A 27,996-nucleotide genomic window follows, 5' to 3' on the forward strand; every position below is an offset into this window, starting at 1 on the left:
AATCAAGTCAGGAGACCAAGACCAAAGAGGAGCCTATAGTTCAGTCAATATGATACTGTAGAACTTCTCAATGTGTCCAGCAGTAGTCTACAAAAATTCAATAAACCCAATTTATAGAGATCAGATTTGAAAGGCAGTGAGCAGACCTCTCTCTAGATCACACCACTTTAGGAACACTGAAAAAAATAATACCAAGTTGTAAAAGAAGCAAAAGAAAATAAAAAGACAAAACCTCAGGTCAGACATATTCTCCTACTCCAAGAAATGAATAGAGTCCAACGCTAACATAAAGTCCAAATTGAGTAGCAGACTGAAAGAATGAGTAAACAAAAAAAGTTTAAAAATAATCTGAGCATACAGAGATACTCTGGGGACAGGGATGCTCAAGACTCACATACAGAGAAAAACAATAGCCTGAACACATCTAGGCAAAACCCCAAAGAAAAATTCAGATTGAAATCAATCTCAACAAGAATTCCTAGAGTAAATTAAAGAAAAGTAGAGGAAAATTATTTTATTTTTTCTCTCTATATTTAGTTTTCATTTTATTTTTCCTTCAATTACATGTAAACAAACACTTTTTTTTTTTAGTTTTTGCAAGACAATGGGGGTTAAGTGGCTTGCCCAAGGCCACACAGCTAGGTAATTATTAAGTGTCTGAGGCTGGATTTGAATTCAGGTACTCCTGACTCCAAGGCCGGTGCTCTATCCACTGCGCCATCTAGGCTCCCCTAAACAAACACTTTTAATAATCATTTTTAAAATTTTTGAGTTCCAAAATTTTCCCTTTTCCATATCCCTTTCCTCTCCGTCCTTGAGAAAGGTAGTAAATTGATAGAAATTTTATCTGTCTATGTATATATGTAAAACATTTCCATATTAACCATGTTGCAAAAGAAAACAGACCAAAAAACAAAAAACAACCCAAGAATAATAAAAGGAAGTTTTAAAAAAGATGCTTTAGTCTGCATTCTGAGTCCATCAGTGCTTTGTGTAGAGGTGGATAGCTTTTTGTTCATCATAAGTCTTTCAGAATTGTCTTGGATTGTTATATTGCTAGGTTATTCACAGTTGTTCATCCTATAATATTACTATTAATGTGTATGATGTTCAACTGTTTCTGTTCATTTCACATTATATCAGTTCATGTAAGTCTTCCAAGGTTTTTCTGAAAGCATCATTTCTTATAATGCTACTCATCATTTCTTATAGCCCAATAATATTCCATCACAATCATATACTACAATTAATTCAGCTATTTCTCAATGGCTGTGCATCCCCTCAATTTCTAACTCTTTGCTACCATAAAAAGAACTTCTTAAATATATATTTTTTAACATATAAGTCCTTTTCCTTTTATTTTGAAAATCTCTTTAGGGTATAGACTTAATACAGGTATTACTGAGTCAAAGGATATGCATGGTTTTATAGACCTCTGGGCATGATTTCAAATTGCTTTCCAGAATGGTTGAATCAGTTCTCATCTCCATCAGCGTATTAGTGTCACTATTTTTCTTCAACCCCTCCAACATTTGTCATTTTCCTTCTTCTTAGTCATATCAGCCAATCTGATAGTGTGAGGAGTGCCACAGAATTGTTTTTAATTTGCATTTCTCTAATCAAAAGTGATTTAGAGCATTTTTTCAATTGATTATAGATAACTTTTATTTCTTCTTCTGTAAACTGTCTGTTCATACCTTTTGACCATTTAGCAATTTGGGAATGATTTGTGTTCTTATAAATTTGATCCAGTTCTCTCTCTCTTTTTTGTTTAGTTTTTTTTTTGCAAGGCAAATGGGGTTAAATGGCTTGCCCAAGGCCACATAGCTAGGTAATTATTAAGTGTCTGAGGCTGGATTTGAACTCAGGTACTCCTGACTCCAGGGCTGGTGCTCTATCCACTGCACCACCTAGCTTCCCTGTTCCAGTTTTCTCTTAAAATTATTTGTAAAAATAAATGAGAACTATAGGAAAATGACATGAAAAGAAAACTAACACTATGGTAAAGGAAGTACAAAATCTAACCGAAGAAAATAATTCCTTAAAAATTAGAATTGTCAAAATGAAAGCTAATGATTCTATGAGACATCAAGAAATAATAAAACATCAACAAAGGACCAAAAAAATAGAAGAAAATTTGAAATAACTCATGGGATTTATTTGACTTAGAATAGACTTAGAAAATAGATCAAGGAGAGATAAATAATTTTAAAAATTATTGGAATAGGATTGTAGGAGGAAAAGGAAGAGGAGGAGAAGAAAGAGTTGGGGGAGGGAGGAGGAGGAAGTGATCAGTAGGGAATGATGACTTCAAAGTCAGAAATGATAGATCACTAAGCCACTTCCACCAGACAGCAATTGCCAGGATATATGGCAAAGGCTGTATCAAAATCTTTCTTTTAAAGAAGCAAAGACTGGCCAATACCCCCTAAAGAAAAAAATCTAATGCCTTGATTTTTCAGGTTCAGCAGATTTCAAAGAAGATCACTGAGATCAAAATGATGTTGAATGAAATTACATGAAAAGCTGTTTTTTTCACTTGTTGAGGTCAAATTCACAGCTGGCAGCTTAATTACCACTATTATTTGGACTATGAACAAAACTGAAGTGATTATCAGGGCAAAGAAAGGTAATGGAACAGGTGTCACTCTGCCAAGAATTTGAGCATTATCAAGAAGAAGCTGATAGTTATGAATTGATTGGTTTGGTCAAAGTTGGAAAATAACTGTCTAAACTGAAGTCAAACTATGCCAAACAGAGGAGCTATTGGTGGAGCTCGCATCACTACAGACATCATTTGTTACATTAAATGAGGTCATTAAAATAACAAACAGATGAGCAAATGTCAATGAACATGTGATCATTCCCTGGATTGTGTGTACATTTGCTTTCATCATCACAGAGCTTGAATGAACAAGAACATGAAGAATTTGGCAAGTTAAAGATAATACAGGAAAAAAAGATTCTCAAAGAGAAAATAAGAGAGAACTGGAACTCCAGAAAGTAGCTAGAAATGTCTTGGGGCCTATTAATCTACTGGCTGAAGAGAAGAATGAAAGTCTTCTGTTCAAATAATCCTTCCCGGGGGCAGCTAGGTGGCACAGTGGATAGAGCACCTGCTCTGGAGTCAGTAGTACTTGAGTTCAAATCCAACCTCAGATACTTAATAATTACCAAGCTGTGTGGCCTTGGGCAAGTCACTTAACCCCATTTGCCTTGGGGAAAAAGTTCCCTAAAAAAAAGTTCCCTCAAATAATCTTTCCCATTCTATAGTCTTTGACACTTTGGTCTTGTGATTTTCTGATAATACATGGTATCCAGGTTCTATATTTAATGTGGCTATTTGTTATGGTCTAAGAGTTATACTAATTTATATTTATTATTGGGATTATTTAGAGAGGTCACTATTTGTATGACCTATTAATATTTCCCCCTTTATTATTTTCTGTATGTAAGCAGAGTTGTGATGTTCTATCTTCTAAACATATTTCAGAAACATTCCTTTGAAAATAGCAATGATTCATGCTGAGATATAGCCTAACTACTACATATACAGACATAATTTTGACCCACTTTCAACCTCTGCATTATGTCACAGTGGTGTTTCAGTTAATAGTCTTGTGTAAATAGCTTCACATATTTCCCCCCTTGCTTGACTAGTCTCAATCTTGTGGAAGGAGATTTTTTTTTAGGTTTTTACAAGGCAATGGGGTCAAGTGGTTTGCCCAAGGCCACACAGCTAGATAATTATTAAGTGTCTGAGGTCAGACTTGAACCCAGGTACTCCTGACTCCAGGGCCAGTGCTCTGTCCACTGAGCAACCTAGCCACCCCCCATGGAAGGAGATTTTTTAATCTCCATTATGGAATAAATTCTGTTGATTCCTTGTCATTGCGGTATAAGCAAAGTTGTTGGTATTGTTATTGTTGTTATTCAGTCCATTTGCTGTGTCCAACTTTTTTGTGACTCCACTTGGGGTTTTCATGGCAAAAATACTGGAGAGGTTTGCCATATCTTTCTTTAGCTCATTTATCATATGAGGAAACCGAGGCAAACAGATAGTAAGTGGCTTGTTCAGGAATTCAGGTTGTAAGTGTCTAAAGCCAGATTAGGGGGCATTTTTATTTAAAGATTTTATTTATTTTGAGTTTTACAATTTTTCCCCTAATCTTACTTCTCTCCCCCCCCCCAGAAGGCAACTTGTCAGTCTTTATATTGTTTCCATGGTATACATTGATCCAAATTGAGTGTGATGAGAGAGAAATCATATCCTTAAGAAAGAAACATAAAGTAAAAGAGATACCAAGATCAGACAATAAGATATCAGTTTTTTTTTCTAAATTAAAGGTAATAGTCCTTGGTCTTTGTTCAAACTCCACAGTTGTTTCTCTGGATACAGATGGTATTTTCTGTTGCAGATAGCCTCAAATTGTCCCTGATTGTTGCACTGATGGAATAGCAAGTCCATCAAAGTTGATCATCATGGGGTCATTTTTTTAAATTAAAAAAGGAATCATTGGACTACCTAAGACCTAAAAATAAAAAAAAGGAGCCTGAACATACTTTTCAAGAAATTATAAAGAAAAATTGCATCTGGGGTGGCTAGGTGGTGCAGTGGATAGAGCACCGGTCCTAGAATCAGGAGTGCCTGAGTTCAAATCTGGCTTCAGACACTTAATAATTACTTAGCTGTGTGGCCTTGGGCAAGCCGCTTAACTCTATTTGCCTTGCAAAAACCTTTAAAAAAAAAGAAAAAAGAAAGAAAGAAGAAAAACTGCATCTGAGGGCAAAGTAGAAATTGAAAGAATTCACCAGTCACCTCCTGAAAGAAACCCCAAAACAAAAACTTTCATGATTATTACAGTCAAAATTCAGAACTCCCAGGTCAAGGAGAACATTTTCATTTCATTTCAAGTCCAATAAGAAAAAAAGAACTCAAGTACCATGGAATCCCAGTCAGGATCACACAAGATATAGCAGCCACCACTATCCCAAAAAAGAGGTCTTGGAATATGATATTTTATAGAAGGCAAAGAATCTAGGATTACAACCAAGAAAAACATATCCAGAAAGACTAAATATAATCCTATGGTGGTGGTGGTGGTGATGGCAGGGGAACTGGACATTTTAATGAAATAGAAGACTTTCAAATATTCCTGATGAAAAGACCATTATTGAATAGAAATTTGACATTCTAATACAGGATATTACAGAAGCATAAATGGGTAAATATGAGTGAGAAGTTATAAGAGTCTAAACAAGGTTAAATACATTCTTATATGAGGAAATGATATATGTAAATCCTCAGCACTTTATCATCAGGGGTTTTAGAAGAAATGTAATTACACAGAGAGTCTTGAGCATGATTTTATTATGTTTGAATGATCTCAAAAGAAGAATGGAAGCATGGGGAAGAGTAATATATTGTGACAGAATAATAAAGGATAAGAAGAATGAGGAAAATTATCACACATGAATGTGATGTACAAGAAAGAATTTATACAATGGAGAAGGTAGTGGTCAAACTTGAACCTCACTGTCATATATATTGATTCAAGAAGGGAAGAGTAAATTTTAGAAAGTCATTTTATTCCACAGGGAAATAGAAAGGAAAGGGGTTAAGAGAAGTGGGGAGGGGGCAGCTAGGTGGCACAGTGGATAGAGTACCAGTCCTGGAGCCAGTGCCAAGGTCATCCACTGCATCCCAGGTCATCAACAGTTATCTTGTCTTGTTCTACCACTGAGCTTCGATGATTCTAGAAAAGAGTGTGCAACTTTGCATTATTTAAATCGAATTCATGTGCAAGTCAAGACATTATCCCATGATGTCATTAGTCCTCTTCAAAAATGAAGGATGAAGAACAATAACATTTAGTGGTAAAATAAGGGATTGGGGGAGGCTAGGTGGCATAGTGGATAGAGCACCAGCCTTGGAGTCAGGAGTACCTGAGTTGAAACCCAGCCTCAGACACTAATTACCTAGCTGTGTAGCCTTGGGCAAGCCACTTAACCACATTGCCTTGAAAAATCTAAAAAAAAAAAAAAAAAATAAGGGATTAGAGCAGAATTTATTATGATTTAGATAAAGTTAAAAAAGAGAATGTTTTCTAAATTAATGGTTCCACTTCTTTTCCTCTCACTCTTTTAACTTTCTTCAAGATGACTACTAAGCTGATCTTTTCATTGAAATTTCTTTTTTCCAAAGTTATCAATGATCTTTTAATGGACAAATCTGATGACCTTTTTCAGTCCTCATCCTTTTTGACTTCTCTGCAGCCTTTGGAACTGTTGATCATCTCCTACTTAATGTTCTTTTTGCTAGGTTTCTGTAGTACTACTCTATCCTAAACTCCTTTGCAGTATCTTCATCTAGGCTACTCATGATAATGGTATGTTTCCCCCCCAAGGACCTCTTTACCCTATGTCTCTAGTCAATTCAGTTCATTCAAAGTGATCCTCCTAAAATACAGATCTAGTCATACCATTCCTCTACTTGTAAAAAAATTGCCTCTAAGATAAAATATAAAATCCTCTGTTAGGCTTTTAAAACTTTTCATAATTTGTTCTCTACTTTTTCCAGTCTTCTTACACTATACTCCCCTACATGTATACTACATTTCATTGAGTCTGGTATGCTTGCTATTCCTCACAAAAGACAATCCAACTCTGTACTTTTACTGTTTATCCTCTTTGCTTGGCATTTTTATCTTTGCCTTAGGAAACTGGATTCCTTCAAATCACAGCTACAATTCCATTTTCTACAAAAAGTCCTTCCCTGTCTTTAATGCTACTGCCTGTCTTCCCTCTAAGATTTTCTCTATTTTTCCTATTATCCCTATCATTCCTATTTTCTAGTAGGTATTTATTAAATTTTTTTGGTTTCCTGACTTCAAGTTTAATTGAAGAGACGCAATAAAAACATGTGAAACAAGTAAGAATAGGTGGCAGGGTATGGTACCAAAATGAGGGATACTCACAACAATCACTTAGGGAGTTAAGAGAAGGGGGAGCAAAATTTCACCAAAAAGGTGGACTTTTAGTAGATGAGGGATTTGAATTGATGGGGGAAGGTGGGTCAGTGTCATTTAGGGGCAAAGGAATGAGCAGACTTGGAGTCAAGAATGAGCATAACAAGGGCAGCTAGGTGGCGCAGTGGATAGAGCAATGCCCTGGAGTCAGGAGGACCTGACTTCATTTTTTTTTTAATTTTCTTTTCTTTTTTTTTTTTTTTTTTTTTTTTAGGTTTTTTGCAAGGCAAATGGGGTTAAGTGGCTTGCCCAAGGCCACACAGCTAGGTAATTATTAAGTGTCTGAGACCAGATTTGAACCCAGGTACTCCTGACTCCAGGCCGGTGCTTTATCCACTGCGCCACCTAGCTGTCCCAGGACCTGACTTCAAATCTAGCCTCAGACACTTAATAATTGCCTCGCAGTGTGACCTTGGGCAAGTCACTTAACCCCATTGCCTTATATAAATAAAATTTAAAATAATAAAAAAGAATCAGTATGACATATAATTATACATTCTTAACATTTAAAGAAACCTCAAAAAACAGCTGACCCAGTCTCCTAATTTTACAGGAGAGGAAACCTTGACCCAGAGAAAGATAGTGACTTACCCAAAGTCACACAGCCCATTATTTGGGGATTTAGGAATGGAACCCTGAGTTTCTTGACTTGCATCTCAATTCTCTTTCTATTTCACAATTCTGGCTATGAATGAAGTTCAGGTCCTGTGTATTCTCTGAGACTGGATAGTAGAGAATGGGATTCCTAAACTTCAAAGCAGCAGTCTGCTATTTGAAAATGCTTAAGCTCTGTGCTTATTAAGTTTCTGTAACTGTTGGTGACTTCCCCTTATCCTCAAATCCTGGTAGCCATGATGATTAGTCCATGAAGGTATTTGAGGATTTTCATTGAAGATCAGAGGGACTCAGATGGTTAAGGAAGGAGAAATTTGTATATGCTCATTTACATATATATATATACATATACATATATATACATATATGTATATATATACATATATATAGATAGATAGATAGATAGATAGATAGATAGATAGATAGATAGATTATTTCCCCAGATAGGATATAAACTTGATGACAAGGACTTTTTCATTTGGAGTTTGAATTTACAAGACCTGCCTTATAGTAGGTGCTTAATAAATTCCTTTTTGGTTGATAGAGCATCATGGATATTTAGTTGGAAAAAGATTAACTGATTATTACTCATTCCAATGTCTAATTAGGCCTGTCCCTCACATAAAAGTTGTTAGAACTTTTTCAGTCCAATTTTATGTCTCCCCTTGTGCAAAACTTCTGGGCAAAAGAAAGGCTTACCCTCTTCAGGAAACTTAGCATTTAGTTGAGGAGATAAGACCTAAGTGCCACACTTTTATGATAAGAACTAACATTTATATAGCATTTTTTCCCCTAATAAGCTTGTGTGAGCGAGGTACTGAAGGTATTATACTCCCTTTAGAGATGAGTGATTGGGGTTTAGAAAGATTGAGTAACTTCTCCAAAACACATAGTCAGTGAAATGAGAACTGGAGGGGGGGGCTACTGGCCCTGGAATCAGGTGTACCTGAGTTCAAATGTGACCTCAGACACTTAATAATTACCTGTGTGGCCTTGGCAAAAACCTAAAAAAAAAAGAAAAAAGAAATGAGAACTGGGCTTGAAACCAAATCATCTGATTCCTTCCACTAGACCAAGTTGCCTCTTATGGAATGGGTTGGTCCAGGCAGACTATTGTGGTAGTAAAAATAATTTTAAGAGACAAAGTGTGGGGGTAAATTATAATCAATTTTTATCAATCACAGTCAGCAAGTGAATGGCAAAAAGGGCTCATAGTCTTTTCAACAATCAAAGAGGAAGTATGACCAGTTCTTGAAGTTTATGTGCCCTTGGACAAAAGATGTTCCAGCAGATGGCAATCAACTCTGATAGGTTAACAATTAATGAGAGGTGTGTTTTACAAAGAGAAGTGAACTCTCTTCAATGAGGTGCTGAATTGACAATCTAGTCAAAGAGAGAGAGAGAGACTATCCCTATACACAAACCACCCCCAGTCTAGGGCAATCTAGACAAAGCATTGACTTCCACTCTGATTTGAGTGGAATTCACCTTAAATTGGAGATTCCATGTAAAGGTAGGGGTCTGATAGAGAAGAAAGTACTCAAGTTTTGAAATAAGGACTTTGGAAAAAGTAGTGGGGAGGAACTCTGGATTTCCCCAAATCATTGGTTATTAATATTTATTTCTGTGGGGCTTTTTTGAACCCCATCCCTCCCAGAAGGCTGTGCATGAGCTCATAGCATGAGAAATCTCTGAACATGAGAAATCTCTGAACATGAGAAGATTTGAATAGCCCTGGGGGAAGTCTCTTAAAAGCTAAGAAGTGGAATTGGAGATTTGAGGGAGAGACCAGATGAAAACAGCTATGAACTGAGCACTATATCATCTGGACTTTGATGATGATGGTAAGAGGTGCTGTCCAGGTTGCTAATGAGAGATTATCCTCCTTTGCCAGGAGTTCAGTGCTCTCCAGACTGCAGTACTTCTCAGCTTGTGTAAAAGAAATCGCCACTCTGCTGTTGTTGTTCAATAGGTCAGTCATGCCATATTCTTTGTGACCTTAGTGGATCACCTGTTCTCCTCTATGACCGGTCCAGCTTGAGGAACCTTGCATGTCCTAGCTCATAGTTTTAGTGAGTCTCTCCACTAGGGACAAGTCAATGATCCCTAGCCCATTGTAAAACCCCAGGAAGCCCTGTATTCTCTAAAGTGGCAGCAAATTTCCCTAGTACATTTCTTTGAATTACTGTTTTATCTTCCTCCTCCTCTTAGGTTGGAAAGACAGAGTGATTAATAAAGAGCTGAGGCTATCATTGCACAGGAGACACATATGGAAAGAGAAATCATTTGGGAATGAACAGCAAGAGCATCTAATGCCTGATTCAATTCCCTGGTATTTTCTTATTATTTTCCCCTTAAATGTCTTTACTTTGAATTCGAAGTCATCTTATTTGATTTGATTTGATTAAAAAAAGAAAAAAGATTTAATGGGGGCTTATGAGCTAGAGAGTGGAATACATAGCTACTTCAACCATTCTGGTGTAGATGGAAAGGGAGCCCCATTGTGAGACCCTGGGTGCTGAACATACAAAAAGCATTTGTGAATCAATATTCAACTGTAAAAGATAATAGAAAATGATACTCCAAATGCAAGTACATGAAAAAGAACAATCAGTCAATGGAAAGAAACATTAATCAGGGAAGACTTCTTGGAAAAGGTTAATTTTGAACCTGGGACACCTAAAGAAGGGACAGGATTAATGAAAAGAGAGTGGGAGATGGCAGTGGCAGCCCAGTGTTGTTTCCTGCCCCCCAGACAATGGTGCTTGTTGCTCTGTTGGTTGTGGAAATAGATGCTTATTACATCCCAGTGTTTCTGAACTTGAGGGATTGCCGATGGGATGTCTATATATAGTAGGATTTGTAAATCCATTTGCCAAGTTGCCATAGCCCTGAGGGACCCCTCTGGAGGAGATGCTCTGTGGCAGGGGGATCATCAGTGTTGTCATTACTGGCAGGGCAAGGCACAAAATCTCAGTTCTGGAAGAGAGGAGAAGGAAGGTAAAAATGAGAATCATAACACCTGTATGGTCTTCTTCACAGGGTGAATAAAAGTACTTGGCTCATTTGAAGGAACTAAGGGGGTTAGGCCTAGAGACTACTTAGAAGAGGGTGGCATATTCCCTGTGTTCAAGAATTTGAAAGGCTACTATGAGTATGAGGGATTATATTTGTTCTACTTGGTCCCCAAGGAAAGAATGAAGAACAGTAAATGGGTAGAAGTTTTAGGAAAACTTATTTCAATTATGAGTAAAGCAAAATTTCCTAATAATCAGAGTCTCCCAAACTTGAGATCCAATGTTTCAATAGGCAGTGGATTCTCCATCTATGGATTCTCCAGCAAAGGCAGTGGATTCTCCAGCAAAGTCTGAATAACCACTGGTTAAAGGATTTTAGAAAGGTTTATTGCTCATGTAGAGATGGTCTCCAGAGGCTCTTCTAACCCTAAGGTTCTATAATTCTAGATAAAGGGTAGGAAGCTTCTAGTAAGGGTAGAAGCTGGTCCCTTTCTATATTTCTGTACATCCAAATCACAACAGCAAAGAATTCTGCCATCACTGTACTGTCCTACACTGCTCAGAAAAGGAGGGAGTCCTTGTTTGCTCATCTGTCTTCTTCAAAACCCTGTTGGGGAATGGGTTCATTACTCATCCAAGGGGCAAGTTGAATGGGACCTGCATTGTTTATCTTCATTAATTGGTCAGTCAACAAATACTTATTAAACATTTAAGGTGCTCCAGGTGTTATATATACTATGTACTGGGGACATTAAGACAAAAATGAAACAGTACCTGTCCTCAAAGAACTTACATTCTAATCAGGGAAAAAAGCTTGTATATCTAGTCTAACCTCCTTCCTTTGCAGAGAAGAGCCATGAGGTTCAGAAAGAGGAAGCAACTAACTCAAGGTCATATAGTCATTATTTGCATAAGAACCATGACTAGAATCTAGGTCTGACTCCTAGTCCAAATTCTCTTCCATTATGCCATACCAGCACTTTCCTTCTCTCATTAGATGAAGTCAAAGCTTGGGGTCTGATGGGGCTAAAAAGGCTAAAAGACAAAGACATTGCAATGTAAAATGGGAAGGCCTTCACTGGGTATCCTATTTCATTTTTCCCAGACTTCATGCGGGCAGCTTATTTCATCTTACATTTCAATATGTTTTTTAACTCCTCCAGATCTCCAACTTTTGCTAAAGTCTCACTGGGATATATGATTTCATTGGTACAGTCAAGATGTATAGAAATCAAATATAAGGGAACCTTCTGGGGAAGACACTGGCATTTAGGGATGGGGTGCTACAATAGATTAATGCACAAGTGAAGCTTAAACTGAGTCTTGAAATAAATTAGGTATTCAAGGCTGCAATTCAATTTAGCAGTGAGGGTACCTGCTCCCAGGGTTCAAGGAAAGCAGTTTCAGGAACCTTCGCTCAAATAGCAAATTCCATCACTAAGCCCCCAAAGTACCACCAGGAGAAACAGGGATAATCTGGGATTTTTCTTCCTAGAATTTTTTTTTCCCAGAGAATTCTTGAAATAATTTTCTTTAAATTCCTGTTATAAAATTTCATGGGCAATTAAAAATGATGAATTGATGGCCTTAATTATACAACCTGGTGGCACTTTGTTTAAAATTATAGATGATTTAAAAATACTCCATAGAAAATACTCTCCCAGATCAAGCAAGCTTTGCCCAAAGAAACAGGTCATTGTTCCAGAGGTAGTTTCCCATCTCCATCACTCAGCTCACCATTTCCTAGGGTTTCATAGCTCAGTGGACTAACTAGACCACCATTCTTTGCCTCTTCTGGGGAGGGAGGGGAAGAAAGGGGAATAGTCTCAGGAGATCCTCCTTCTCAGAAAACAGGGTGAACACCCCTCCCCTAGATCTCAGCTCCACCCATTCCCCCAGGAACAAACTACAATTCTGAAAAGCTCAGTCCTCCTCTTCTGGGGTGGAGCCCAGACCAGGAAAAAGCAAGCATAGAGGACCTGGGGCCCCAGGCCCAGCTACCGCGCCTAACTTGATGAGGGGGAGCTGTGGTTGGGGCTGGGAAGGAATCCAGAGGCTGGGAAAGAGATCCCAGATGTTGTTTGCCGCCGGCCGTCTGACAAGTGTTGCTGCTTGGCTCTGGGGTGCCTGTTTGCTAGTTCTCTGAGGAATTCCAACCTAGCTATGTATGAGAACAGTTCCTAATCTATTACCGTAACTGGAACTAGGCTGAGGGTTTCTATTGTCCTCTCTTTTACCAGGCTGGGGGGGGGGGGGCTCTGTGTCAGCCTCAGAACTCTAGATGCTGGAGATGGAGAGTAGACTAGTTTATCCAGCACCCCAGGGGATGTTAGAACTGAAAAGGCAATTAGAGACCATCTAGTCTAACCTCAATTTGCAGAGAAGAGCCATGAGGTTCAGAAAGAGGAAGCAGCTAACCCAGGGTTACAGAGTCATTATTTGCATCAGAACCATGGCTAGAATCCAGGTCTGACTACTAGTCCGAATTCTCTTCCATTGTGCCATACCAGCATTTTCCTTCTCTCATTAGGCTGTGAGTTCCTGGTCTTTTGTTTCCCCGTTCCCATAGTAGGTACTTTATGATTGTTTATTGATTGAGTTGATTGATTCAATGCATTTAGACAGAGATGGGATCCAGACATCCCCTGTCTTTTAGCTCCCTGTATCCTCAAACGAAATAACTGATACTGTCTTGCCACAACATCTCATAGAGCCCAAAGTTAACTGATAAAAATAGAGTTCCCTTTTAGCCCTAGTTGACTTTTCATTGAGAAAGTAAAGGATGATGGGCAGAAATGTTTACAGGAGAATGTGGCTACTTTACATCCTGCAAAGTGACAGGTGTGTTGGTCTGGCTCTTTCTTGGGAGGTATTCTGAATGTCTCCAATAGGAAGGGTAGAAATGTCATTATGAGCAGGACCTCCAGCTGTTCAATGGTTGGGACTGTAGCTTCTCTGTCTCACCAGTTGGAATTTTATCTGTGTCCTTGCAGTCAGAGAATGCAATATTTACAGAATGCCTATATTAACACGACTCATATACATAATAATTCCTTATATTCAAGCAACTTCTAATCCAAGTTCCAGAAATTGGATCCTTGAATGTCAAAAGTGTCAGAAACCATTAATCCAATTCTTTTTTTTTATAAAGGAGGAAAGAGAGAGAGAGAGACACCAGTGTAGACAGTCAAGAAGCTGAGTGTGACATTACTCGCTAAACATATACATATATATATGTGTATATATATATATATATATATATATATATATATATATATATATGTATATATATTTTGGCAAGGCAATGGGGTTAAGTGGCTTGCCCAAGGCCACACAGCTAGATAATTATTAAGTGTCTGAGTCTGGATTTGAACTCAGGTACTCACGATTTCAGGGCTGGTGTTCTATCCACTGCGCTACCTAGATGCCCCGACATTACTCACTAGAGGTGAGAAAGGCTGTACCTGAATCTCCAACTGTAAAAAGATTTGCATCTTCAAAAAACAAAGTGATGCTAGTTTGGACAGCTTGGGTTAGAGGATGGGAAATGGATTCTAGTGGATGAACCAACAGAATTGTAAGGCAAATAGTTAAGGACTAGAGAAGGGCAGTTTACAGGAGGATTATTTTATGTGTTGAACCAACATCAAACTAACTGGGGAATAAAGGCACTTCATTACCTATCAATAGTTAGTACCCTTCGTCTCCTTGACATTGGGGTACTAATATTTTCTTATGCACTCACTGTGTATGCTGGGCATCAGTGAATTGACAAGGTGACAGAAAGAATTGTCACCAGAGAATGAAGAGTCAGGAACGACTAGAAAGTAGGGGTATTGAGTTCATAGGAGACATTTCCCAGTTGGTACTTTGATTGTGAAAAGTGGAGCTGAACCCTAACTGGGACTCAGAAATGGGACAGAGAACCATTTACATCATTTGACCAAGATTTCATTCCCTCCCTTCTCAATTTCCCCTCTAAACACAACCAGAGCTGAATGTGTTTGAGGCTGCAGAGAGAGGCTCTGGGGGAAACCAAGGAAAAGCTGTATGTAAGCCTGGAGAAGGGTGAGAAGGGGAAAGAGTACAAAAGCAAAGTTGCTTCCTTGATGGATTTGTTCCCTCTGATTAGAATCACATCTGGTGCTACTCAGGCTGAGATGTCTGACCTGTCCAAAAGGCAGCGATCCATGCACAGCCCACTCCCAGTAGTGCCGACATACAGACTTTGCTGACAGGAAATAGCACAAGTCAAGATGACGGAAGGAAGCCTGGTCTCCCAGAAATGGTCCTGAATTCACCCCAATGCCAGAGGTCCCAGCTCAGTTGGTAGGAAGCAAGGCAAAGAGGAGTTTCCTTGACAATCCCTTCACCCTCACCCTGCCTACACTAGAGCATCTTTCTTTTGGGTGTATAAAAGATCTCTGTGGATAGCGGAGTCAGGGCAAGTTGAAACCATTTGCTTTAATTGAGATGGTCTGGTATCTTACTTTTCCTAAAATAAGTGAGTAGACAACAAGAGAGTACAACTAGAACTACTGTGGACATAGGATGGTACTTACTTGGTAGAATGGATCATACCTAAGTAATGAGTTCTAGAGAGGACTTGATCCTCTAGTTTTCATCATACCTTCTGGGCTCAATTTCTACTTAGTAACTAGAAGAACCCAATACCTCCCCACCCTGCCGTGCCATCTCCAGCCTTACTTCTGGAAAGTCCACTCTTGCCACTCTTTACACACCCCAAGGAGCTTATATTTCAATGAGACAACTCACAAAGGGGAGTAGTGGTCAGGGATTATGATTTATGATTATGAAAGTCACAGACAAAGTGAATGGCATCTTTAGGTAATTGACATTGGGCGGCTAGGTGATGCAGTGGATAGAGCACTCCCTGGAGTCAAGAGTACCCGAGTTCAAATCTGGCCTCAGACACTTAATGATTACCTAGCTGTGTGATCTTCGAGAAGCCACTTAACCCTATTGCCTTGAAAAATCTAAAAAAATAAAAAGAGGAATAGTGTTATTGATTTGATTACCATTCCTAGAACTAGAGGTGGAAAGTTACAATGGGGAATAAGAGATGTGGTGACTGTGGAGGAGGGAAAGAAGAAAAGCCTATAGATGCTATATTGTGGCATAAAAATTGGTGGGCTGCAGTATGGTGTATCTATGTTTGGGCTGGTTATGGTGAACGTTCACCAATCAGACATCCAGAGCTTCGGTGTGGGAGCTGTAGTTGCCTCATTGAAGATGGAGATTAAAGCACAGGAGTGTAGCTTGAAGAAGACCAGGGAACAATATGGCACGTCTGGGTTAGTTCTTAGAAAAACCAAGAGTGAATGAAAAGAAATATTCTACAGGTATTGCTTCAGTGATCAATGCTAAGTAATTATGAAATTCAGTTCCTTTCCTTAAGGAGCTTATGGTCTAAATGAGGAGATGAACCATTTATATGAGAAATGCTCTGGGAACAATGAAAGACATATAGTTGTCAAAAGATGTGCATGTACAATAGAAAGAGTTGGGCTTAAGAAGTGGAGAATGTTGTTGGAAGGAAAGTTTCTTGAAAAACATCAATTTCAACTGGAATTTAGAGACTGTTCTCAAAAATTTTCAAGTTGAAAATTAAAAAGAAGAAAAAAGGAATGGAAGGCAAAATCTAGGGCCAGTGTTAACAAATTTATTTTCTTTCCATTGGGTTGCTTCTTAAGTTCTAAACAATATCCAGCAGCAAAAATAAACATTTAAAAACACACATTTTTTAAAAAATATAAGATAAAACTATAACCTCTGAATTATACCCAGTTTGTTTTTTAAAATGCATGTAAACTTTAACAATATCAATACATATTATCTGAGACCTTTTCCCCATGAATTCCAAGAAGCCAACCAAGGTTCTATACAGGTTGGGTGATCATTTTGGGGGTTTTTTTGGTCTTTTTTTTTTTTTTGCAAGGCACTAGGGTTAAGTGATTTATTTGTCTAAGGTCACACAGCTAGGTAAATATTAAGTGTCTGAGTCTGGATTTGAACTCAGGTACTCCTGACTCCAGGGACAGGGCTCTATCCACTGCGCCACCTAGCCTCCCAGGGTGATCATTTTCAAACCATAGTTGATGAACCACCACTGATATGTTTTCTTTTCTGTGTCAGAGGATACACTTAGTTAAAAACAAAGGCATTTAATAAAACCTAATATTCGAGGGATCTGTAATCTCCTCTATGTAGATATTAGCTACAATAACCCTGACTACATCTGCTTCACTATTGTCTATTCATGTTCTTCCTTCAGTTCACGCCAAGTCATCCACCCTGTGTTGAGGGCTTTCCTCATGTTCTCTTGACATTGTAAGCATACCTGAAGAGCACATTAACCTTCAAAAGATTATCCTTTGTTCTTGCCATGTGGCCAGTTCATTTTCTTTTTAAATCATAGTTTTCTTTGATAATATCCATTATTCCCATTCTTCTTCATAGTTATTTATTATGTGGTATGACCTCCTCACTCACCATGTATTTTTCCATTGCTTTCTGAGTAATACTCAAATTTTAATTCTTCAGAGACTTGTGTTCCATGACTTGTGAACATATAAAAACACTAGTAGAATATTAATAATTTAAAGGGTAGATCTTCATTTTAGGGAGAAATTTGGAATCATTAAAGAAGTGTTGTAACTCCAACAGGCAATTTGATCTTCTTTAACTTTGAGACCAACTCATCCATCAATTTTGTTCAAGGTACATAAACTTATGGATAATCTATAAGATGCCCAAATAACTCAGGAGTTCTTAACAAGGACTCTGCTAACTTTTTTTTTTTTTAGTTTTTATTTGCAAGGCAATGGGGTTAAGAGGCTTGCCCAAGGCCACACAGTTAGGTAATTATTAAGTGTCTGAGGTGGTATTTGAACTCAGGTACTCCTGACTCCAGGGCCAGTGCTCTGTCCACTGTGCCACCTAGCCTCCCCGTTACCTTGTTTTTAAAAACATGTTTTAATAACTGAATTTCAATATATTTGATTTTCTGTATAATTCAATGGATATTAATTTAATACATTAAAAAAGAACATTATTCTGAGAAGAAACCTTTGGTTTTACCACATTGCTAAGGAGTCCATGACAAAAAAAAAAGATTAAGAACCCCTAGCTTGGACAAAGTGTTGTGTTTACAGAGGAAGGGAAGGAATAATTGTCTATGTCTCTGTGTTGTGTGTTGTGTGTTTGTGTGTGTGTGTGTGTGTGTGTGTGTGTGTGTATAGAAAACTGTATCAGAGACAAATGAAGGAAAATACAAACCTATCTTTCATAACTTTAAAAATGAATGGATTGAATAATAGAATATAAAGAAAAAAGTGATGGATTGGATAAGAAAAGAAAACCCTGCAATTTATTGCTTAAAGGAAGATGTCTTAACATCTAAATTCATTAAGGAAAGAATAACCAAACTACAATAACACATAGACAGTAATACAATAGTGGCAGGAGATTTCAATGTCCCTCTCTCAATTTTGGATAAGTCCAACAGAAAGATAAATAAAAAAGGAAAATATAGAATTGAAAAATTTTTAGAGAAATTAGAAATAAAAAGTTATGGCACCTTCACATTGGGATTGTTAAAGAATATATGTATTTCACAGCACTGCATGGAACTTTTTCAAATATTGACCATGTACTAGGGTAGAGATATTGCAAACAAATGCAAAAAGATATAAGTAATAAGCACATCCTTTACACACTGTGATGCAATAAAAATCATAATCATCTCATAGACATAAACCAAAGACAGAACCCCCCCCAGAGAATTAACAAAACCCTAAATAATAAGGGGACAAATCAAAGAATAAATCATAAAAACAATAATTATTTGAAGGAAAATTATAATATGAAACAATATACTAAAATTTCAGTTAAAACAGTCAAGCAGAAAAATAATATCCCTACATTAATAATCTAGACTAAAATACACCAATAAGATAAAAGGAGAGATTAATAAAGTAAATATGAATAGAAATACCAAAAAATGAGAAAACCTATAATGAACACAAAAAGGGACATTAAAAATTAGAGCAGAAAAAATAGAAACCAAAAAAGCAATAGAAATGATAAAGTCAATAACTAGTTCTTTGAAATTTTTAACAAAATTGATAAGCTTTTAGTCAATATGATTAAAAACAAGAGAATAGGGGCGGCTAGGTGGCGCAGTGTATAGAGCACCGGCCCCGGAGTCAGGGGGTACCTGAGTTCAAATGTGGCCTCAGACACTTAATAATTTCCTACCTGTGTGGCCTTGGGCAAGCCACTTAACCCCATTGCCTTGCAAAAACCTAAAAAAACGCTCTTTCCCCTTCTCTCAAGTTGGCGGACAAAAAACCTCCCAAAGCCTCCAAAGGAAAAGAAGGTCAAAAAGGAAGATGGGGCTGAAAAGGTGGTGAAAAAACCTCGAAAGCATTGCAGTCGAAACCCAGTCTTGGCCTGAGGGATAGGGAGATACTCCAGGTCTGCAATGTATTCCCTCAGAGCCATGTACAAGTGGAAATATGCTGCACCAAAAACCCGGATTGAAAGGAAAAAGAAAGACAGGGTGCCTGCTACTATCTCAAAGCCAGTTGGTTGTAATAAAAATGGAGGAAACCGAGTGGTAAAGATTCGCAAAATGCCCAGGTATTACCCTACTGAAGATGTGCCCAGAAAACTCCTAAGTCATGGCAAAAAACCCTTCAGCCAGCATGTGAGGAAACTTCGCTCTAGCATCATCCCAGGCACAGTTCTGATTCTGCTCACTGGCCGCCACAGGGGCAAGTGTGTGGTTTTCCTGAAGCAGCTGGCTAGTGACTGGACCTCTGACCATCAATCGGGTTCCTCTACGAAGGACCCATCAGAAATTTGTCATTGCCACCTCTACTAGGGTTAACCTTTCTGGTGTAAAAATTCCAAATCGTCTTACTGATGCTTACTTTAAGAAGAAGAGGCTCCGTAAACCCAGACACTAAGGAGAGATTTTTGACACAGAGAAAGAGAAATATGAGATTACAGAGCAGCGCAAGGCTGATCAGAAAGCAGTGGATTCTCAGCTCCTGCCCAAAATCAAGAAAATTCCTCAGCTCCGCGGTTACCTGCGTTCTGTATTCTCTCTCTCCAATGGAGTTTATCCTCACAAATTGGTGTTCTAAATGCCTTGCAGAGAACTCTTATTAAAATATTTGGAATAGCGAAAAAAAAAACCTAAAAAACAAAAAACAAAAACAAACAAAAAAAGAATAGGAAATAAACTAACAAAATAGAAAATAAACTAGCTTACATGACAACAAAATCAGAACAAAAATTATCAAAACTTACTATGCATAGTTACATATTAACAAAACTAAAAAACACAAAAGAAATAGAGGAATATTTGCAAAAACAAAATACTCAAACTAAGTGAAGATTAAGTAGAGATCTTTTAAAAATCTGCTTGCAAAAAAGAACTAGAACTAGTGATAAGTAACTTCCCTTTTTTTTGGCAAGGCAATGGAGTTAAGTGACTTGGCCAAGGTCACACAGCTAGGTAATTATTATGTATATGAGGTCAAATTTGAACTCAGATCCTCCTGACTCTAGGGCTGGTGCTCTGTCCACTGTGCCACCTAGTTGCCCGGATAAGTAATTTCCAAAAGAAAAAAACTGGTCCTTTTGGATTCACAGGAAAATTTCATCAAACATATAAAGAACATTAAAAAGCAATACTACACAAATTTTTGTGAAAAATTGAGAAAAAAATCACCCTGCCAAAGTTCTTTTGAGACTATTTATTCTTAATATCTAAATCAAGAAATGATATATCATAGGAGAGCTCTTGGCCAATATCATTAAAAGATACAAAAATCAAAATTTTATTTTATTTTTTTAGGTTTTTGCAAGGCAATGGGGTTAAGTGGCTTGCCCAAGGCTACACAGCTAGGTAATTATTAAGTGTCTGAGTGCCACCTAGCCACCCCCAAAATTAAAATTTTAAATAACATCTTATCAAACAGATGTAGTGATTCATCCAAGAAATCATTCATCACAACCAAGTTGGATTTATACTAGGGATGTAAGGATGGTTCAACAATGGGAAAATAATCAATACCAATTAATCATTAATAATGAAAAACAAAAAACATTCCAAATCATATAATTTATCTCAATAACAAAATACAACACTCATTTATGCTAAAAAGGAAAAAATGCCTGCAATGCATAGACATAGGGAACTTTTTAATGTCATAAAAAGTTTCTATGTAAGGCACATTAATACATTGATGGTAGGAACTGTGAAGGGAAGCAACCATTTTGGTAAATAATTTGGAATTATAGAAATGAAATAACTAAACTATCTATACTCTTTGAACCAGTGATTCTATTGCTGAAATTTACCTAAAGGAAGTCATCAGTAAGAAAAATATTTCCATGGTCTCTAAAATATTTACAGCAGCTCTTTTTGTGATAGTTAAGAATTGAAAACAAAGTGGATGCCCTTTGATTGGGAAAGGATTAAACAAATTTAGTACATGAATGTAACTGGATACTTTTATACTGTAATAAATGATGAGTGTGATGAATATAGAGAAGCTTGAAAAGATTTATATGAACTATGGAGAGTGAAGTAAACAGAACCAAAACAATAATAGGGTAACTATGGCAATGAAAATAGGAAGGACAATAACATACCCAAAATAAAATTAAATGTAGCAAAATTATAAAGATCAAATGAGAAGACATGGAGGTGGGAGGTCCATGGGTGTTATATGTTAGCATGTGTTTTGGGATTTTCTCAATGTCTCAATAATTTGTTCTGACTTTTATTTTCTCTCAGAAAAATCACCCCCCACTATCTGTCTAGATGGGATGGCTCTTGGGGAGGGAGAGGGAGAGAAAATCACAGAATACTATAGTTATGTAAAAAACAGAAAAAAAATCAATAAAATTATTTTTTTAAATAAAAAAATAAATTGAAAACCTAAAATCAAGCATTATATGCAATGGTGATAGAACCTTCCTCAATAAACATAAGAGCACAGCAAGGATGCCCATTTTTCCTACTATTATATATTGGTATAATCCTAGAAAAATTAGCAATAACAAGAAGACAAGAGAACAAAATTATGGACATAGATAAAAAGGAGCTAAAACTATCCTTATAGGACACTTTAGATAGAAAATAAGACCTTTTACTTAGAAAATCAGTAAAAATACTAATTGGAAAAATTTATAGTTTCAGCAGTTGTAAACTACAAAATAAACCTCAAAAAAAAATCAACAGCATTTCTATGTAATATTAACAAAATCCCAGAGTTAATAATAGAAAGGGAAATTTCATATCAAATAATTCACAAAATAAGGATCAATCTACAAATGCACGCAAAATTCTTGTATAGATTCAAAAACAAAATGCTCCTTAAGGAAATAAGCAATTTAAATAGCTGGAGTAATATTCAGTGCTCATGGCAAGTTCAGACCAATATAATAAAAATGGTAATACTTCCAAAATTGATTTTTAGTTTCATGTTATATCAATCAAACTATTGAAGGAATACTTAACAGAACTTAATAAAATAATTACAAAATTAATCTGAAATGCAAAAGATCTAGCATTTCAAAAGAAATTAAGACATAAAGATAAGGATAAAGGAAGAAACAGTAACAGAGCTTCTAGATCTCAAACTATCTTATAGAGTAACTGTCATCAAAACCATCTGATCCTAGTGTTGAAAAATAGAAAGGCTGATCAATGGAATAGATAGAAGAATAAAAATAGAAAGAAGAATAAAAAACAATGGAATTCAAAAATTCAGTGTTCAATAAACTGGGAAAGATAAACGACAAAAGAAATAATTCCCTAAAGATTGCTGGGGAGGGGCAGCTATGTGGCTCAGTGGATAGAGCACCAGCCCTGGAGTCAGGAGGACCTGAGTTCAAATCCAATCTCAGACACTTAATAATTACCTATCTGTGTGACCATGAGTAAGTCACTTAACCCCATTGCCTTGCTAAAAAAACTAAAAAAAAAAAAGCTGCTGGAGAAAGCAGAAAGTAGTCTGGTGGAAATTAGGCTTAGATCAATGGATACCAAAACTTAATATTAAATATTATACTATTAAATTGTATTATTGTTTTAATTGTACTATTAAATTGTAATACTATTATATAATTATATTATATGTGTATCATATAAATATAATTATGCTATTAAAATTAGGAAAAAAGCAAATCATATGCCTTTCACAGCTTTGGGTAAGAAATGTATTCTTAATCAAAGAAAGGATAAAGACAATTACAAAAAATTAAACTGAAAAGCTTCTAAACAAACAAAATTAATATATCTTGGATAATAAGAAAAATGTTGAAAAAATTGGATCTGTTAAGTATTTGGTATTCAGGATATAAAAAACAATGAATATGTATATATACATGTGTGTAATCAAAAGTAATTTTCTAAAAGATAAATGTTTAAAAGATATGAACAAATGATTCTCGGAACAAGAATTGTAAACTATTAACAACTACATTAAAGAATATTCTAAAATAAAAATAATAAGAAGAATGCAAATCAAAACCCAAACCAAGAGACTTTACCTCACACTATGTAAACAGGCAATGATGATAAACGATGGCAATAGTCATTGTTGGAGGAATTGTGAGAAGATGGGCACACTAGTGCCACCATTATGTTCTTAGAACTTTGAATTAATGCAATTCTTTTGAAAAGCAATTTGGAATTATGCCAATAATGTGACTAAAATGTCCAGACCCTTTAACCCAGAGGATTCATTACTAGGCTTATACCCAAGGAAGTCACTGATAAGAAGAAACTCCCCCCAAACACCAAAATATTTATGGCAGCATTTTTTAAAAGATTTTATTTATTTTGAGTTTTACAATTTTTCCCCCTAATCTTACTTCTCCCCCCCCACACACCCCCACAGAAGGCAACTTGCTGGTCTTTACATTGTTTCCATGGTATACATTGATCCAAATTGAGTGTGATGAGAGAGAAATTATACCCTTAAGGAAGAAACATAAAGTATAAGAGATAGCAAGATCAGACAATAAGATATCAGGGTTTTTTCCCCTAAATTAAAGGTAATAGTCCTTGGTCTTTGTTTAAATTCCACAGTTGTTTCTCTGGATACAGATGGTATTTTCCATTGCAGATAGCCCCAAATTGTCCCAGATTGTAGCACTGATGGAATGAGCTAGTCCATCAAGGGTGACGATTGCCGCCATATGGCTGTTAGAGTGTACAGTGTTTTTCTGGTTCTGCTCATCTCACTCAGCATCAGTTCATGCAAATCCCTCCAGACTTCCCTGAATTCCCATCCCTCCTGCTTTCTAATAGAACAATAGTGTTCCATGACATACATATAACACAGTTTGTTAAATCATTCCCCAAATGAAGGACATTTACTTAATTTCCAATTCTTTGCCACCACAAACAGGGCTGCTATGAATGTTTTTGTACAAGTGATGTTTTTACCCTTTTTTCATCATCTCTTCAGGGTATAGACCTAGTAGTGGTATTGCTGGATCAAAGAGTATGCACATTTTTGTTGCCCTTTGGGCATAGTTCCAAATTTCTCTCCAGAAAGGTTGCATGAGTTCACAGCTCCACCAACAATGTAATAGTGTCCCAGATTTCCCACAACCCTTCCAACAATGATCATTATCCTTTCTGGTCGTATTGGTCAGCCTGAGAGGTGTTAGGTGGTATTTCAGAGAAGCTTTAATGTGCATTTCTCTAATTAATTAATTATTTAGAACAATTTTTCATATGACTATGGATTGCTTTGATTTCCTCATCTGTAAATTGCCTTTGCATATCTTTTGACAATTTGTCAATTAGGGAATGGCTTTTTTTTAAAACTATGACTCAGTTCTCTGTATATTTTAGAAATGAGTCCTTTGTCAGAAACATTAGTTCTAAAGATTGTTGCCCAGTTTACTACATTTCTTTTGGTCTTGGTTACAATGGTTTTGAGATCTTGGTTACAGTGGTTTTGTATGGCAGAATTTTTTATGAAAACACATGCCCATCAATTCGGAAATGACTTAGTAAATTGTGGTACGTGAATGAAATGGAAGGTTTGTCCACTATAAGAAATAAAGAATGTGATGAATACAAAGAAATATGGAAAGAGCTACATGAAGTGATGACCAAGTGTAGTAAGCAGAGTAAAGAAAGTAATATACATAAAATAAATAAAAAGTTCAACCACAGAATAAATCAAAAAGAAACGTTGCAAAATATATTGAACAACTATGCCTTGAAAGAAAAGATTTGAGAAGACACTTCCACTCTACCCCTTTTTAGAAATGGAAGGTTTATAAGTATTAGATCTTATACACTTTTTTCAGGTTTTTTGAATATATTGATCAATTAGGCTGATTTTTTTCCTCTTTCTTATTTTGTCTTAAAACACTATTTGCTATAAGGGACAGTTCTCTGGGAGGAAAAGGTAGGGAAAATTGGGAAATTAGGTGATATTAAAAAACAATTAAAATTTATGCATTTAAAAAAAAAGATTCTTGCTAAAAAAAACACTCTAGGGGGCACTAGGTGGCGTAGTGGATAAAGCACTGGCCCTGGAGTCAGGAGTACCTGGGTTCAAATCTGATCTCAGACACTTACTAATTACCTAGCTGTGTGGCCTTGGGCAAGCCACTTAACCTCATTTGCCTTGCAAAAAAAACCTAAAAAAAAAAAAAAAGATTCTCGAACAACATCAGAGTCCAGACAATAGATATTCTTCAGCTATTTGATTTTTTTCTTTGCATATAATTAGAACTCTTCTGAATGGATATATCTCCTCCCAGGAGGCTCTCCAGTGGTCTAGGATTTTATGTAGCTAGCATGTACCTCACCATCAATAATAGAAGAATCCTCTTTGCTTTGAATTCTGTGTTGCATCTCCTCCATAAATGTGGCTAAATCCTGTGGCAAGAGTATCTTCCTGTTTTATACCTAGCCTGATATTTATGAGTAGAGGTCATGAAATAAAGCTACCTCAGTTATATCTTTCAAAAAGATCTTGCATAATTTTGATGTATTCGTAAGAGACACTTTGTTTTTTGCAAGGCAAATGGGGTTAAGTGGCTTGCCCAAGGCCACACAGCTAGATAATTATTCTGTGTCTGAGACAACATTTGAACTCAGGGACTCCTGACTCCAGGGCCAGTGCTCTATCCACTGCACCACCTAGCCACCCCAAGAGATACCTTTAATAAGAGAGCCTTTAAGTTGGTTTTCTAAAGCAAGGGAAGAAATGGTCAGGAACTACCACTGACTGTTAGCATGTGGAGTTTTTGTTGAGACAAGGATATGCTACATGAATTTGCAATAAGAGCTATACTGGAAAAAAAGCTCAAGAAAGAATGAACATACAAGTAAAGAGAAGGCGTGGTGATTCCACATTGACCCAGGAGCAAGACTAAGCAGAGAGTATGTCTACTGGGGAGTCAGAGGGTTGTCACAATTTGAACAATAGCCATAGACCACTCTTTTTAGGTATGGGGGAAAGGAAGTCAAGACAGGGAGGAAAGAATGGCTAAAGGAGTATAGACTATTCTGATCAGTGATTATCAGCCTCAAAACTAAACTCTTCCTATTCCACACCCTTTTGACTGAGTGTAAGTGGTGACTGTTTCATTATTCTCTTAGAATATTTTTTCAGACCATATTTAGTTGTGTTTTTTTCTTATGAGATGAGTGAAGTCTCCAAATATCAGCATTCTATGTGGGTCTAGGCCACAGAAGGTATTACATTCTACCAAATCAAGAGTTTAAAATATTAACAAACAAGTAAAAAAAGAGCATGTTTAATTCATTGACTCTGCTTACCCTCCTCTCAATTTCTTATAATCTGGTTGCCCACATCATTACTCAACTGAAACTATTCCTTCCAAGTTACCAATGATCTCCCTTTTTTAAAAAAGAAATTGTAACTAGATTTTTATGTTTTTCAATTACATATAAAGATACTTTTCAGCATTCATTTTTTATAAGATTTTGAATTGAAATTTTTTTTCCTCCACTCTCCCTAAGAGTGCAAGCAATCTGATATAGGTTACCATGTGCAATTATGTTAAACACATTTCCACAACCAATGATCTCTTAGTTGCTAATTACTTCCTTAATCTATCTGTAATATTTGACATTGTTGGCCACCTTATACTTCTAGAAGAATACTCTCTTCTTCTTGAGTTTCCTCTTTTCTCTTGGTTCTCTGGCTGCTGCCCTTATAGTTACCTTTGCTGGATCATTATTTTTGCTCACTCACCCCACATATTGAATCTAATTACTGAATCTTCTTTTCTAATTCTCCAACACCTACCCTTCTTTTTATCCACCAAGTCACTACCCCAATTCAGATCCTCATCATATCTTACCTGGAATATTTCTAAATTCTCTTAATTGATTTCCCTATCTCAAGTCTCTTCAAATTTTAATAAATCTCCCACACTATAGTAATAATTCTTTTCTTCAAGTTTGACTGTCATTCTCATATGCAATAAATTCCTCTGGCTCCCTATTACCATTAGGGTCAAATTTAAGCTCTTCTTTTTAGTATTTAAAGCTCTTCATAAATTTCCCCTAACCTGCTACTTCAGCCTTCTTACTCCTATGCATTCAACATTCTAGCTATACTGCTGCTCAATTCATAAGAAACTCTGACCTTTATGCACTCCCTCCTCATATCCACCTCTTAGGATCCCTGGCTCCCTTCAAGACTCAGCTCAAATACTATCCTCTGTCTTTATCCAACTTCTTGTTCCTTTCTCTCCAAAGTTACCTTATATCAACTTTGTACAGATCTTCATTTTATATGTTGTCTTCCTCTAATAGAATGTAAGCCCCTGATGGTAGGGACCATCTTTATTTCCCTAGCTCAGAGCACTTTGTCTGGAACATAAATGTTAAATAAATATCTGCTTTCTTACTTAGTTGACTGACAGTAGATTCTTGTGTCTTCTATATCTTTGGTATCTGTGTGATGATAAAGATGCAGTATACTATGATATTGGTTTTGAAAGCCTGCCTATTCTTTCCTATATCCTCATCTAGGATGTCCTTGATGAGCACATATATTATTCTTATAAGAGTTTTATATAAATGGGAAAGTAGGCATAAGAAATAACATAGTAACATTTAAAACAACAAAGAATTTCCCCATAAACCTAGAGCTCTCTCAAAAATACACATAACTTTAGTGGGAACAGGGATTATGTGTAGTATTCACTTATGGAATACATACACATGGGGATCAGATCAGAGCACCTGGGTATAGATACACTCAAGGTAACCAAGTGGCCAGGGTATA

General features: G+C 36.6%; 2 pseudogenes; both read left to right on the top strand.

The window, feature by feature from the left end:
* The first annotated feature begins 2,304 nt into the window (after window positions 1–2,304).
* Window positions 2,305–4,218, top strand: LOC141495275 (V-type proton ATPase subunit D pseudogene; annotated as a pseudogene).
* Window positions 4,219–18,796: 14,578 nt separating this feature from the next.
* On the top strand, window positions 18,797–27,527 carry LOC141505498 (large ribosomal subunit protein eL6-like; annotated as a pseudogene).
* Window positions 27,528–27,996: the final 469 nt, after the last annotated feature.

This window comes from Macrotis lagotis, chromosome 1, assembly GCF_037893015.1.
Source record: "Macrotis lagotis isolate mMagLag1 chromosome 1, bilby.v1.9.chrom.fasta, whole genome shotgun sequence".
NCBI classification, from domain to species: domain Eukaryota; kingdom Metazoa; phylum Chordata; class Mammalia; order Peramelemorphia; family Peramelidae; genus Macrotis; species Macrotis lagotis.